The sequence below is a fragment of the Triticum dicoccoides genome, chromosome 4A (assembly GCF_002162155.2).
Source record: "Triticum dicoccoides isolate Atlit2015 ecotype Zavitan chromosome 4A, WEW_v2.0, whole genome shotgun sequence".
Taxonomy (NCBI): Eukaryota; Viridiplantae; Streptophyta; class Magnoliopsida; order Poales; family Poaceae; genus Triticum; species Triticum dicoccoides.
In genome coordinates, this window is record NC_041386.1 from 121,531,992 (window position 1) to 121,548,391 (window position 16,400).

A 16,400-nucleotide genomic window follows, 5' to 3' on the forward strand; every position below is an offset into this window, starting at 1 on the left:
TCTAACAACTTTTTGGTTTTTATCAAAAATTGATCGTAATTTTATAAAAATGTTCCTATTTTTCAATATTTGTCCAAAACTTCAAAATTGTTCCTGTTTTTCAAATTTGGTTACAGATTCGAAAAATTGCTAACATTTTTTTAAAACGCGTGTGTGTTATGTAAGAAATATTCATACTTTTCAAATGATATATTCAGAATTTACCACAAAAGATAAGAAAAAGGAAAAAATAATCCGATCTGCTGGTGTGGCTAGATCTAAACGACTCGCATTGCAATTTCACCATCGAACCGAGTCAGGCATTGTGGCTCGCTGTCGCGGGTTTGAATCCTAGCTCAAGCGCTGTGTCATTCATTCATTTTTACACCGCTCGGTGCCTTCCTGGGCCGGCCCAATCGAGGGACTACCCTATGCGAAGCCTCGACATCCGGTAACCACATCGCGCTCGTGTCATGTTTTTTTTTTGCTTTTTTATTTGTTTACATTTATTATAAAGACATTAAGTTTTTAAAGTGCTCAACGCACGTTAAAAATGTAAATGCAGTGCCAAAAAAATCTTGCTCAGAAAAATGTATGTAACTTTTCAAAAAATGTATGTGTTTCAAAATAATTTACATGACGTTTTTCTAAAGTTTTATACAAAGTAAAAAATGTGTAAGTCCAAAAAATAATTCATACCATCAAGAAAAGTACTTTAAATTGCTCACAGGTTTCAAACAAAAAGTTTGCGACATTTTGAAACACGTTTATAATATGTATAAAAACATTCAAACTGTTTAAAATAATTTCTTGTACCATAGAAAAAAGGTTTCAAAGTGTGTATGAAAAGTTGAACACGTATTAAAAAATTGAAAACAAATATTCCAAAAATATGTTAACAATATATTTTAAAAATTTAAACATTTATGAAAATGCTTTAGATGCACATAATATATAATGTGTATGAAAAATGTAGACAGAAAACCATATATTTGATCCCCTATTTTTTTTAAATGTTAATCTTGCATTTATAATATTAAACTTCTATAAAAATATTATTGATGTATAGGAAAAATGTACAATGTGTATGAAAAAAATTATACATGTGTTTACAAAATAAAAAATGAAAATAAAATAAGGAAGAAAAAAGGAAAGCGAAGAAAACCAGAGGAAAAAAAGGAAAAAGAAAAAAAGAAAGCAAATCAAAGAAAATAGTTGAACAAAAGTGAAAACAGAAGAAAATCAAGAAAGAAAACCAAAGTAAAATGAACTAGAAAACGAAAAAACAATGCAAAGCAATGGGAACACAGCCTAAAGAACACTACAATGCTGGGTTGGCCCAATAAAGCCGCCCTGTAATCGAGGCCGATTAATACTCACTACAAGTGATGTATAGCACTTGCAGTGAGCGGGATCAGCCCCGTCACAAGTGTGGAGGTCAATCATGGATGGTCGGGACATGCTAAATCAGGGTTTGATTAGGAGGATAAAAGATGGAAACAACACATCGATCTGGCAACATAATTGGCTACCCCGTCCACATAATATGCGGCCAATCATGAGCAGAATAGTCCACCCCCCCTCCCCCCGCAATTGGTTCGGGACTTGATCCTTCCTGGGGCGGAATGGGACAGAGATGCAATTGCAGAAATCTTTACTCCAACGGATGCCGCATCAATACAAGCCATTCCACTTTGCACGCGCCAGATCGAAGACTTTTGGTCTGAGGTATATGAGAAAAACAGCATGTTCTCGGTCAGGTCTGCCTACCGGATGCTAGTGACAACCAAGTTAAGGCGTGAGGCATGGCTAGAGGGACGCTCCGACTCATCAAATGATGCAGGTGAGCAGAAAGCTTGGTCAAAGTTGTGGAAGATTGATGTGCCTTCTAAATTAAAAATATTCTTATGGCGCCTGGCTCAACACTCGATCCCAATGGCCGATCTTCTCCACCATAGAAATATGTCAACAGTTTCATCCCGTGGCCTGTGTGGAGCGGAGGACTCTTGGTAGCACTCACTGCTACATTTGCACAGTGGCGTGATGCGTTTGGGCTCTCCAAGATCATGACATGGTTGAAGCAGTCAATAGCGTACGGGAACCCGACACCAAAAGGTGTTTTTGAGCTGATGGAGATTCTACCTTCGACAGATTTCAATCAAGTTTTGATTAGCCTATGGGCGATATGGCACTCTTAAGCGCAAGGCTCTCCATGAGCATATCTTCCAGAGTCCACAGCAAACCCATAGTTTTATCATGAAATATTTCCATGAACTTGTAGATTGCAGGCCGAAGAAGCCAACAATAACATATGTAAGTTTGCTCCGAGCCAAACCCAAGTGGATTCCACCACCTATGGGGATGTTTAAGATCAGAGTAGATGGGGCTGTGGCAAGGTCAGGTAATGAAGGATCCTATAGTGCTATTTGCAGGAATTCGGAGAGCACATACATGGGAGCCTCGACAATCAGATGCATCGGTGTAATGGACCCAGCAACTCTTGAAGCGCTTGCATGTCGAGAGGCGCTTGCCCTGGCTCATGACCTGGCTTTAACACATGTTATCATCGCGTCTGATTGCCAGGGAGTGGTGTGTGACATCTCTCAAGGCATAGGAGGAATGTATGCAAGCATTGTGAAGGAGATTACAGCTACGACGACACAATTTCAGCAATGCACCTTCATCTTCGAAGGGCATGATTCGAATCAAGAGGCTCATAGCCTCGCCAAACATGCTTTCGGTCTAGGTTTGGGGCGCCATGTGTGGCTTATAAACCCCCCATCTTTGAATTGTATTCCTATGAACACTTCTATTGAATAAAGCAAGTATGTTTTGGACGCAAAAAAAAACTTACAGTGAGCGGGAGCTATAACTCGCATTAAGAGAGACAGAACCTACTATCAAGTGAACGTCTACAATGATGGGCCGGCGCACAAGCGCAGTTAAAAGAATAGAGTAGAGGAAAAGGGACCGAGCGGGATTTAATCCTAGGACCTCCTCATTACAGTGCAATGCGGCTAGCCACTAAGTTGTCGTCGAATTCATGTTACACTACTAGGGCACTTGAACAAAACTACACGTGCGTACACATGCTTTCTGGGTTCTTTTGTTTTTTGCTTTTTCCTGGTTTTCTTCGGTTTTTCTTCCTTTATTTCTCTGTTTTTACAGGGTACTTTTTCTTTGTTTTTCTTTGCTTCTTTCTCAGTTTTCCATAGCTTTTTTTTCTCTTCTTAATTCCGTATTGTTTGTTTCTTTTTCGTTTTACATCTGTTTTTCTTTGGTGTTCTCTCGGGTTTTCATTCTTTACCTACTTATTTTTCTGTATATATCTAATATATTTTTCAAATACTTTCAAACCATTTTTTAAATACATGGTCAATATTGTTCGCTATACAAGTTTAACCTTTTTTCAAATGCTTAATAAACATTTTTCAAATACTTGTTCAACATTTTCATCAAATGCTTGATTAATATTTTTATACAGATGATAAAAAGATCATTATTTTTCCAATACATGGTCAAAACTTTATTGTACACATTCAACATTTTTTAAATGCTTGATTAATTTTTTTGAATACTTATTCGAAAAATTCAATTGTTTGATTAACATTTTTATGTACGTGATCAAGTTTTTTTTTATCATTTTCCATACATGCTCCGTCATTCTTTTCTTCGGTGGCTGCTGTGGTGGTGCCGGAGGTAGGTGACGGGCGTGGGTGTCAAGCTCAAAGATGTTCTGCTATCTTTTCAGTTTTGTCATGTCGGTGTTTACGTGACTTGTACTTTGTTCTTTATGATATGATATGAATGAAACACATATTATCAGGCAAAAGAAAACTTTTATATACACATTTAACATCCTTTAAATGCTTGATTAACATTTTATTAATATCCATTCAACATTTTTCATATGCATGATTAGCATTTATATATACAAGATAAAAAATCCGATTTTTTAAATAGATGGTCAACATTTTTATATAAATAGTTAACCATTTTTATGTGATTGATTAAAAAAATTAAATACTTGTTCAACATTTTTTTCAAATGCTTGATTAACATTTTTCAAAGACAAGTTTAACATCTTATGAAAACATGGTTAATATGTTTTTTATACAAATTTAACAATTTTCAAATACAAGCTTAATATTTTTTAATACATGGTTAACAATTTTTCCTTGCACACTTAACACTTTTAAAATACAAGTTTAAATTTTCTGATAACTAGTTCAACATTTTTTTCAAATGCTCTGATTAACATCTTTTAACTACATGGTCTACATTTTTTTCTGTACACATTTCATGTTTAATTTTCTGTATACATGAGGAATATTTTTCTATACACATTAAACATTTTTTAAATGGGTGATTAACATTTTCTGAAATGTTTTACGTAAAATGTGTTTTGTAATATACAATATATGGAAATATAAATAAATTAAAAACAAAAACGAAGAAACAATTAAAAAACCGAGTATATGGCCTGTGGCCTATGGACAGCGGCGCGATGGCCGGTCAAATATGGAGCTCGCCTTCAGCGAGACTTTCTCTCGTCTGACTCTAGGCAAGACACCTTAGCACCCCTCGCTGTACCAAATACGAGATGCCTACATGGAGGCACAGTTGGTAGCCCAATAAAATTGCATTTGAAGGGCTCCTTTAAATGCTTTTACCTGGATTTGTTCGTTTTTTACTTTTGTTCCTGTTTTTAGTATCCCCTCCAATTCACATTACTTGCCCTAGATTTGTCTAGATACGGATATATATAAATACATTCGTATCTAGACAAACCGAAGACAAGTAATATGGATCGGGGAGAGTAGTTTTTTTTAATCTTTTGTTTTTAATTAGTTGTTTTATTTCAATTTTTGCCGATTCCTTCTAGATTTTTAACCTCTTGTGATTTTCTTTCGGTTTTTACTTCACATTTTTCTTTATTTATATTTACATTTTTGTAAATAAACATTTTTTGAATTCAGAAATTATTATTATTTTATTCATATATGATAATCATTTTAAAAATACACAACCAATTTATAAATACACTATAATCATTTTAAACTCACATTGCACATTTTTTAATACCGATAAATTTATTTATTTCTCAAAAGATTTTATATCTTAAAATTTATTCAAAAATATATTTTTGTAAACTTAAGTTTTATTTGTTTATCTTAATATATACTATTGTGTTACTAATAACAAGATAATATTATGTTAATGGCAGCCTCTATATAGGCCCCCATCGCGTGTTCCCGCAACTGGTATTGTTATTAAGAAAAAATAAAAAATAAAAAAGGTGACAACCGACGAGCCTTATCTCACCCCTGTGCATCCTCCCCACTTCCACCTCCTCTAACCAACTCCTGTCGCCGCCCCCTCCCCACCTTCACTCCCAGCTTCGGCCGCCGCCCCACTCCCACGTTCTCCCTCGGATCTGATTGTCGCCTCACTCCCACCTTCTTCCTTGAATCCGTCTGCCATCCCGCCCCACCTTCTCCCCCGGCTCCGTCTGCCACCCCACCTCCAACTTCTCCAATGTTTGCGGTCGCTGCGACGCCCTACCACCTCCCGATAATGTGCCCCAGTGTAGATCACAGTGCGCCCAATGTACTGCCACCCCCTGGCCCCCTTCGTCTCCAGTGTTGGTCGGGTGACACCGCGCCGAGATGTGCCATCGTCGGGCCACTATGTGTTCTGATGCACTAAGAACATTGTCCCCGCTTTCCTTGGATCCCTACATGCCATCGCCCACCAGAATGAAGCTCTCTTGCTCTGGTATGCTGATGTCCGCAAGAATTCGTGCGGCCCCAAAAGCTGGTGAGATAGTACCTAGATGCCGACGTGCTTATCTAAAACATCACATTACTTCTTCCAGTTTATTTTCTCCGTTTAGTTTAGCATCTATTTTTCATTCATTTCAGTACTTAGTTTAATTCCCTCTTTTAGTTGTTTCCCCTAGCAACTGGCTTTAATGATTTTTTTAAACTCCGGTTCGGGTGTGATTGTAGTTGCGTAAGTGAAGACGTGGATGTGGGGATAGTTGTACCTTCCTTTCGCTCCATGTGGGGTCCACAAAACTTAATCAGAAATTGGTAGTTCGCCTTGTGCACTTGCATGCCATCAGATCGTCACACATCGAGCCGGCGTGCACACGCGGGCCGGATTGGCACGAGTGAAGCACCCCGGCTAGGGTTGAAGGATGTTAACATTGGGACCCGTCCCACCCATCGTCTGGGTGGACGGTCACACGTCGAGTTGGGCGCACGCGCATGTCCTACTAGCGCGACCGAAGCACCTCGGCCGAGGCCAAAGGACGTTGTCACAGCGAGCCGTCGCGCCCACCGCGCAAGGGCAACAATAGAGACTTCAAACGCGGGCGCGGCTGGAAACACCACCGTGAGGTTGGCCAAGTCACGCCCGCGACCCACCTGTCATTGACCCCAAGGGAAAACGTATGGGTGATGAGTGCGCAGATGGGACAGACGGGAGCTCACCAGGCAGCCATCCGCGGGAGGCCCTCGCGCAATGTACGAGGTGGATGGCACACTCTCCCACGAAGACCCGGGAAGGCGGGTAACTGCAACGCTCTTTATAGTAGTAATGTCTCGGAAAAAAGAGAAGGAATGTTTCTGATCCTCTTCATTCTTCAACATTTTTGCAATAATAGTTTACTTTCTAACGGTCACAAATTCATAATTCGGTAGATTATGTGCAAACTTAGGGCCTCTTGATTCGTAGCATTCTCAAAATGCAGGAATAGGATGGCATGTCCTATACTATGTAGGATTTGAGAAAGTGTTTGATAGCACGGGAAAAACAAAAGGAATCCTGCAATAAGGTTTGAGTGGATGGATCTTTTTCCAAAATATAGTAGAAATGAACCATATCATAAAATTCCTAAGGATTCCAATCATACTCCCTCCATTTTCATAATGTAGTGTGCCCATGTTTTTCAAGATTCAGCTTTGTCCATAAATTAAACCAATAATACATAAATCATTTTACTGAAAAATTATACCTTTGAAAACTTCTTTCGAATATGCATTCAAAAAAATCTGTCATGCTCCCGCCGCCGTTATCCATGTTAGTTAAATTTATAGTCAAAATTAAAATTTGAAAAACATGGGTGCACTATATTATGAAATGGAGAGGGTACGGATCAAACGGCCATTGCATGAAAAATTTCTAAGGGTCCAAATCTTCCAAAACTCATTTGAATCAAAAGAGCACTTATGTGTAGGCGCTGGTCGGTTCATGTACGGATCTACATGTATTGTACTGCAACGGATAGCAACTACTAGCAAACACTAAATCGAAAATCGGGGAATGGATAGCAGTACCTCAAATAGGAAATAGGCAAAGTGTCGAAGTGCGGACTGGGCTGCCAGAGCCAGCTTGCACGGCACTAGCTACAACTACTAGTAAATTGTACGGCTTTGCACGTCATTTAAGTATATATAGAAAACATAAGAAAATATATTTAAATATATATTTTCTTTTTAAGAATCATATTGGATAAGATCCAACTTGGTTCTCGCGTACCTGACCTTGTAAGCGTTGCAATTCATACATGTACTCTTCATTTATCAATGGAATGAAAAGATACGCAACTTGTGTATTCGCAAAACAGCACTGCTACACGGACGACGCTTGTGCAGCCGAAACTTGCACAACATGCCCATCGCACCTAGCCTGCCTCAGGTTGGTTGGCAATCTGTTGCTGCTGGAGCTGGACTGTGGTTTGTAAGAGCATCTTCACTTGTTCACCCTCCAGTGCCTAGGCTGGCGTTTTTTTTTGGACACTCGCCCGATGATTTTTAGACCCTGAGGTGATTTAGGTCCCAGCCACGTCACCAGGTGCCGCCCATAAGGCGTCGCAAATTCAAATTTGGTCCATTCCCACTCCCAAAAAATGTCATAAGTTCGGCGATCAGCGCCACAGTTCGACGATCAACTTACCACAATTCGGCAATCAAATAAAAAGTTTGGCGTGCAAAAGAAAGGACGGGCGCGTTGCATCAAACGGCGGTTCGGCCTTCGGCGTTGGAGGAGTCGGCGTGCGAGGGCTGTCAGCGTCTACGCGGCTCCTGTGCTGAGCGTCGTCGAGGCATCATCGCTCGGGCTTGGCGGCGGCGTCGGCGCCGACGTGAAGTTGGCGCCGCGGTCGACGGCATCTGGTTCAGTATGAGGCCACGCTCCGCCAGGTACCATGCCTTGAGCTGCTCGTCGTCGCTCCGGAGCATGTCCGCGCCCCCATCAGGAAAGCCAGGTCAGTGTTCCTCTTCTGCGCGGCGACGTTGGTGCGGAGCAGGTCGAGCTTGATGACGTTGTTCATCATCAACGCCGACCACCGCGCCTCGGTTTTCTCTTCCCTCTGGGCGGCCCGGGTCTGAGCGTCGGTGAGGCAATGCTCGATGGACTCTTGCACATGCGCGGTGGCCGACGTGTAACACCCACAATGCGGCTATATCTCCCACGTGTCGGGGCACGACTTAAAGGTATAGCCGCATGGTAGGCATGTCGCAAGAGGGGTAATCTTTACACATTCCATATACTGAATAATAAATGTATAAATAGTTGGCTTACAATCGCCACTTCACACAAATACAAGTTAAATATACATTATCTAGAATACAATTAAGGTCCGACTACGGAACCAAAATAAAAGAAGACAACCCCAAATGTTAGATCCCCGATCGTCCCAACTGGGCTCCACTACTGATCAACCGGAAAAGACATAACACAACGAACAAGATCTTCAATGAGCTCCCACTTGAGCTGGGTTGCGTCACCTGCACTGGCATCATCGGCACCTGCAACTGTTTGGAAGTATCTGTGAGTCACGAGGACTCAACAGTCTCACACCCGCGAGATCAAGACTATTTAAGCTTATGGGTAGGGAAAGGTAGTGAGGTGAAGCTGCAGCAAGCACTAAGCATATATGGTGGCTAACATACGCAAATAAGAGCGAGAAGAGAAGCAAAGCAACGGTCATGAAGTTAGAAGTGATCAAGAAGTGATCCTGAAGCTACTTACGTTCAAGCATAACACAAGAACCGTGTTCACTTCCCGGACTCCGCCGAGAAGAGACCATCACGGCTACACACGCGGTTGATGCATTTTAATTAAGTGTCAAGTTCTCTACAACCGGATATTAACAAATTCCCATCTGCCCATAACCGCAGGCACGACTTTCGAAAGATCAAACCCTGCAGGGGTGTCCCAACTTAGCCCATCATAAGCTCTCACGGTCAACGAAGGATATTCCTTCTCCCAGAAAGACCCGATCAGACTCGGAATCCCGGTTACAAGACATTTTGACAATGGTAAAATAAGACCAGCAAAGCCACCCGAATGTGCCGACAAATCCCGATAGGAGCTGCACATATCTCATTCTCAGGGCACACCGGATGAGCAGTCCGTATAACTAAAACCAACCCTCAAGTTTCCCCGAGGTGGCGCTGCAAGGGGCTCTAGTTTGGACCAACACTCAGAGGAGCACTGGCCCGGGGGGGGGGGGATAAAATAAACATGACCCTCGGGCTCCGGAAACCCGTGGGAAAAAGCCTTAGGTGGAAAATGGTAAAACCAAGGTTGGGCCTTGCTGGAGGAGTTTTATTCAAAGCGAACTGTCAAGGGGTTCCCATAACACCCAACCGCGCAAGGAACGCAAAATCAAGGAACATAACACCGGTATGACGGAAACTAGGGCGGCAAGAGTGGAACAAAACACCAGGCATAAGGCCGATCCTTCTACCCTTTACCAAGTATATAGATGCATTAATTAAATAAGAGATAATAATGATATCCCAACAAAATCCATGTTCCAACATGGAACAAACTTCATCTTCACCTGCAACTAACAATGCTATAAGAGGGGCTGAGCAAAAGTGGTAACATAGCCAAACAACGGTTTGCTAGGAAAGGAGGGTTAGAGGCTTGACATGGCAATATGGGAGGCATGATATAGCAAGTGGTAGGTATCACGGCATAGCAATTGTCGGGTGGTAGGTGCGACATATGCCCACGGGTGGCTTATCATTGTGGGAGCCAATAAGACGTCGCCGGTGCCTGGAAGCGGGATGAGGCGAAGACATGCACGCCGGCGAATCTTACCCAGCTTCGGGGCTCTCCGTGGAGATAACACCCCTACTGCTGCTCTGCGGGGTCTCCGCATGATCACTAGATGAACAAGTAGCTACACGATGCACCTTGAGCTGTTTGGCGAGAGGAAGAAGAAGGGCACTGCTCGCTCTCTTCTCCTCCCTATGTGGTGTCTAAAACTAGCAGGGATCAACCCTTTGCATGGGTGTCCCAGGGGGGTTTATATAGGCCTACCCCCCGGGGATACAATGGTAATCCGGCTGGGCGTGGGGCCCAGCCGTCTGTGTCTACACTCGCCGGCTTCTGCGCCGGCTGTTGGGGCCCGACGGCTAGTGGGTCCCGCTGGCTGCCGGCTCCTTGGTCGACAGGCACGCGCGCGACGGGACGCCGCCATAGGCCCGTGCCCGCCACTCCTAGGCCTCGGCCCGAGCGTGGATCTTCCGCGGCTCACGCGGACCGCTCGCCTTCCCGCGGCGGTTTTATTACGCCATCAGGGCGCAATAATCGCGGGACGTGGGGGAGTGGGCGCAGTTGATCCCCACGTTCCCCCACGCCACGCCTCCTTGGCTCCGCTGCACGGGTCTATAAGTAGGGGGAGGAGGGGGAGCGGCAGAGGCTCGCATGCTCTCTCTCGCTCCGCCCCTTCTTGCCTTCCTTCTTCTTCTTTCCGCCGCCGCAGCAACCCTTTGCCGCGCCGTTCCGCCGTCGGACCTCTCAGGTCCTTTGGTCCCGCCGTAGTGGGGTCGTGCGCGTCTCCACCGTCGCATCGTCTTGCTCCTCGCCGCGTCGCTCCCATGGCGCTGTCGAGCTCGTGGGATGGCTCCAACGTCCACGAGGACCACGTCGAGTTCCTCCGCCGGACGCGGCGCCTGCCGGGCGAGAACTTCGTGCGGGTTCGTCAAGCGCCGGCGAGGGAGATTTCGCCGGCACCGGAGGAGGGCGAGCGGGTGATCTTCCGCTCGCACTGCCTGCGCGGCTTCGGCCTCCCGGCGAGCGGATTCCTTCGAGCCTTCCTCGAATTCTACCACCTCCAGCCGCATCACCTCACGCCCAACGTGGTGATGCTGCTGTCGGCTTTCATCACCCTGTGCGAGGGCTTTCTTGGGGTTCTCCCCACGCTCGAGCTCTGGGGGGAATTCTTCCAGAGCAAGCTCGGCACCGTCGTCGCGGGCGTGCCCGCCCCCTGCGGAGCCTTCATTGCCATGAGGCGGACGAGCGAGAACAATCCGTTCCCGCCCATCCCACTGATCCAGTCGGTGAAGCTCTGGCAGAAGTCCTACTTTTACGTGAAGAACGTCGCCCAACACGGCGACTACGTCAACCTGTCGGCTTACGTAGCCGGCCCGCCGGCTGGGAGGCAACCTTCATGGAGCTACCGGGCCAGGTCATTGTCTCAGGCCAGGAACGCAGCCGTCTCCCAGCTTCGGGTGATGATCCAGTCGGAGGGCCTGACCGGAGCCGACTTGGTGGCGGCCTTCATGGAGCGCCGGGTACTTCCGCTCCAAGGCCGGCCTCACATGATTTGCCAGATGAGCGGCCGCTTCGACCCGTGCCGGCTGAGCACCAGGGAGATGCCTCATGCAGAGGTGTCTTACATGGTGAACTACATCTCCAACTGCAAGCTCGCCGAGGATTGGCGATACGGCAAGGATCCGTATTCCCGCACCAACCCTCCGCCTGCCGTAAGTTTTTTCTTCTTTTTTTGTAGCCGGCCTCATGATAGCTGACCTCTGATCAGTTGATTTGCCTTTAGCAGAACCCTCTTCTTCCGCCGACGGCCGGGGCGGCAGGGGTAGAGCGCCAACTCCTCCCCGACCGCACGATGGACGACGCCGACGATCCGGACCTGGGGGCGGCCGCCATGGAAGACGCCATCGTGGGGGAAGGCGACGAGGCCGGAGGCGCGGGGCTCGGGGCCGGCTTCGAAGACTGGTCGGACGACGACGAGGTCGAAGCCGCCCCGTACCGCCAGCCGGCGCTTGATCATCAAGGCACGGGCCCGTCTGCCGCGCTGGCTGCCCGTGGCGGCGTGCAGAAGCGCCGGGCCGTGTCGACCTTCTTCGGCAGCCGGTCGAAGAAATCCAAGGCTTCTACGGCGGCGACCAAGCGGGATGAGGCGGCCGTGAAGGCGGCCCGCTTCCGCAAGGTGGTGAAACAGCCGCAGGCGATCTCGGCGTAAGTCGTCGAATGTCTTGTATATATATATATATATTTTTTGTTGTTGTTGTTCTTTTCGACCGAAGCTCTTCTAAACCTTTCTTTGCTCGCCGGACAGGGCACCGCTTTCCCTTGAGCGGGATCCTGGCGGCTCCGTAGTCGGGCCGACTGGAGGGTCTTCAGGCTCCCGTCGCGTGGATCCCCGCGCCGACCTTAGGGAGGCCACGGAGCGGAACGCACGGGAGGCGCGGGAGGAGCGGGAGGCGGCGGAGCGAAGGACCGCCCAGGCGATGAAGGAGCAGGCCGACGCGGCGGCCAAGGCCCGGGCGGAGGCGGCAGCCGCGGAGACGGAGGCGGAGGCCTCGCACAACCAGCCTCCGCTGCTCGTCGTTCCCCTCCGTGCCGTGGCCCCCGACATCCCCGTGCCCCCGTCGAAGGAGGTCGACCAAGACCCGCGGGTGATGGAGAGGAGGAAGGACCACGTGATCTTCATGGAGGGGGCGCCGCAGACGGCGCCGACTGGAGCGGGCCAAAGCGGCCAATCAGCTGCGGTGCTAGAGCAGCCGGCCGGGGGCGAGCCGGAGGCAAGGGCCGGCCTCGAGGTGCAGCTGGCATTGCACCGACGCGCAGGGGGTGGTGCCTCCGCGCCGGAACCGCACCAAGCTGCGGGCGCCAGCCAGACGGCGGAGGCCCTGGAGGCAGCCAGCGCCAGCACGTCCGAGTGGACTCCCAGCGGGGGGACGGGCGAGCTGAACGCGGCGGCCCAGGAGGTCCGAAAATGGCTTCAAGCTCAGGCCGCCTCGCTGCAGCGATACACCCAAGAGTTCCTCGCGACACGGGCCGTCATCCGGGTGAGTCTTCTGGCCTAGGTTATTTTGCTCTTTTGATTTCTTCCGTGGGGGCGCGTCAGCACACCCACTGGGTGTAGTCCCCGAGTTCCGAGTCGGCTGCTGCGCAGGCGGCTTGGAACTTACTAGGTCCTGACAACTTAACTTATCCTCGCCTCCTGTATAATCTTCCAGGAGTATCATAACCTCCGCGCTGCCGCCTTCAACTCCCAGGCTCAGGAGCTGGGCAGGAGAACCGAGGACCTGACCAGCAGCTGGAGTGCGTGCTTTGTTTCGTTCGTCTCCTGTGGGGGCGCGTCAGCGCACCCACTGGGTGTAGTCCCCGAGATTCGGGCCGACTGCTGAGCAGCCGGGTCAGATCTTCCTTGATAACTTCTTCCTTATTAATTTTTCCTTTGTCTTCATGCTTGCAGGAGCCAATGCCGACTTGAGGGGGCAGCTCAGCGGGGCCTAGGCCGCCCTTCGCGCCAAGGAAGCCGAGTACAACGCCTTGGTATTGGAGCGTGACCGCCTGGCCAAGAAGTTGGCCGACCAGGAGGAGAGCCACAAGGCGGCCCTAAAGAAGGCGCAGGACAGCGATGACGCCCTGAAGGCTGAGTTCGAGACCGAAGCGGCAGGCTGGGCTGAGGCGAAGCAGGCACTGAGCGAGGGCTTCAGTCGTATCGAGGATCTGATCGATGGTAAGCCGCCTTCTTCACTCCTTGCTTGCCCCTTGATCCCTGATTTGTGTTCTGACTTGTGCTACTTTTTGTTCTCTGTGCAGACTACTTTCCCGGCTACTCCGTCTTCGCCACCCAAACCATCAAGGCCCATCGCGAGGCGCGCCGGCAGGCGGGGGCTGAAATCGCGCCGGACGCGAGTCGGACGCTTGAGGAGCAACTCTTGGCGGTCCAAGCCCGGCTGCAGCCGGCTCACCGTATGCTCCGCCGCCTCTAGCACGCAGGGGCGTAGGTGTTGGCCGCCCTCTGGCCAAGCGAGACGATTCCCCGCACCCCGAGTCGGACTGTCGACTGGCTGGAGGTTGCGGTTGGCCGCTTCGAGGCCTGGAAGGCATCGGCAGCCCGGCTTGGAGCTGGGCGGGCGCTAGAGTTCGTCCGAGCCTGGTATCCGGGGCTGAACCTGGACCAGCTGCGCACCTGGCGGCTGGAGGCCGACGAAGAGATGAAGGAGGTGCGGCCGGCTATCACTCAGCGCGCTTCGATGATCGCCGAGTGCACTGACATCAGCGTCTTCGCTCCTGAAATTAATGACGACGGCGTTGCCTAGCCGGAGGAGTGGTTCAAGCTGGACCCGGCAGCGGGTGAGGACTTGGCAGAGGAGATCGCCTCCAGCGATGAAGGCAAAGACGACGAAGGAGAGGAAGGTGAAGACATTGAGCCGGCCGGTGAAGCGGTCAGCCAGCCTCAGCCTGATCGTGCCTCCAGCAACGAGGCGCGTGCTAGCGCGCCCTCTGCGGGAGGCGGTGATCATGCCGAGGTTCGCCAGCCGGCCACTCCTCCAGCCGGCACTGCCGTCTCCACCGACCTGCCCGACTCCCCGGTCGCTCCCTTGGCTTAATCTGCCGTCCTTGTTTTTTCCTGCTTGTTGCCTTTTGAACAATTTTATTAAACTTGCGCAGTTCCACCCACTGGGGGTGTATTCGAACTATGTTGAATGCTGGCCTTTTGAAGGTCTTTTATGTAAATATTATTGTGTGCGTGTTTGTTTTCCATTCGTGTATGCTTTTTATCCTTAGGCTATTTCCTTTGCCGCCTTCCCCTTTTGGGAAGGCAAGTACTCGAGCTTTCTTAGATTGAAGCGAGGTGAATGGAAGCCGGCCGGCCGGCTACTCTGGTAGTCGGTCGGTGGTGGGAGAAAAACCGGCTTTTGTTATATTAGTCCGTTAGTCCCTAGCCGTTTTTCGTGTGGGCATCCTTTCCTGCCTTTAACTCTTGCCAGCCGGACAGCCGGTTCTTCGATCTGTGACTTTTGGCAAGAGAAGGCTTGGGAGCCGGCACACTACTTGTCTGACTGTGGGTAGGACTTTTAATATAACTCCAGGCGGCTAGTCCCCGGGCCGACTAGTCGAACCCGGTGCCGGACGGAAAAAGTGAATGTAATGCCAAGGTCATAAGCATGATACTCTTCATTTATAGCTAAAAGATGGCAGTCCCCAAGCTCTCCTCGGGGGGCCTATTGTCTCGTACTTAGTACAAAAGTTAGCGTGATACATACTGCATTTCAACTGTAAAACCTTCGGAGGAGGTTGGCGTTCCATGGTCGTTCCGACTCCTTGCCGGAGTCGTCTTTCTTTCGTGCCTTCAGCTTTTGCGCATCAATCAGGTAGTAGGAATCGTTGCCTAAAGCTCTGCTGATGACGAAGGGGCCCTCCCAAGGGGCCGAGAGCTTGTGCTGGCCGGCTGTTCGCTGGATCAGCCGGAGCACAAGATCGCCTTCTTGGAAGGATCTTGGCTTGACCTTCCGGCTGTGGTAGCGGCGCAGGCCCTGCTGATAGATGGCGGATCAGCTGAGGGCTAACAGCCGGCCTTCTTCCAGCAGGTCGACACCGTCTTCTCGTGCTTCCTTGGCCTCCGCTTCCGTGTACATGGTTACCCGAGGCGAGTCGAACTCGATGTCAATTGGGATAACCGCCTCGGCACCATACACGAGGAAGAAAGGAGTGAAGCCGGTTGACTTGTTTGGGGTAGTGCGCAGACTCCAGAGGACGGCCGGCAGCTCATCGAGCCAACAACCGACTGAGCACTCCAGTGGTATGACCAGTCGAGGCTTGATGCCGGAAAGAATGAGGCCGTTGGCTCGCTCGACCTGGCCGTTTGGCTGCGGGTGGGCAACGGATGCTAAGTCCAACCAGATGCCTTGCATCGCGCAGAAACATGCCAAGGCTCCCTTGGAGAAATTCGTGCCATTGTCGGTGATGATGTTGTGTGGTACGCTGTACCGAGTTGTTATATCTGCGATAAATGTCACGGCAGTCGGCCCATTCAGCTTCTTGATCGGCTTTGCCTCAATCCATTTGGTGAATTTGTCCATGGCGACAAGCAGATGTGTCATGCCGCCGCGCGCCATCTTGAATGGTCCCACCATGTCCAGTCCCCAAACGGCGAAGGGCCAAGTGAGGGGAATGGTCTTGAGTGCTGAAGCCGGCATGTGTTGCTTGGAGTTGAAGAGTTGGCATCCTTTGCAATGTTTAACTAACCCCTTGGCGTCATCCAAAGCAGTCGGCCAAAAGAAACCATGGCGGAAGGCTTTGGCGACGAGTGATCTTGAGGCCGCATGGTGGCCGCATTCTCCTTGGCGGATGTCTCTGAG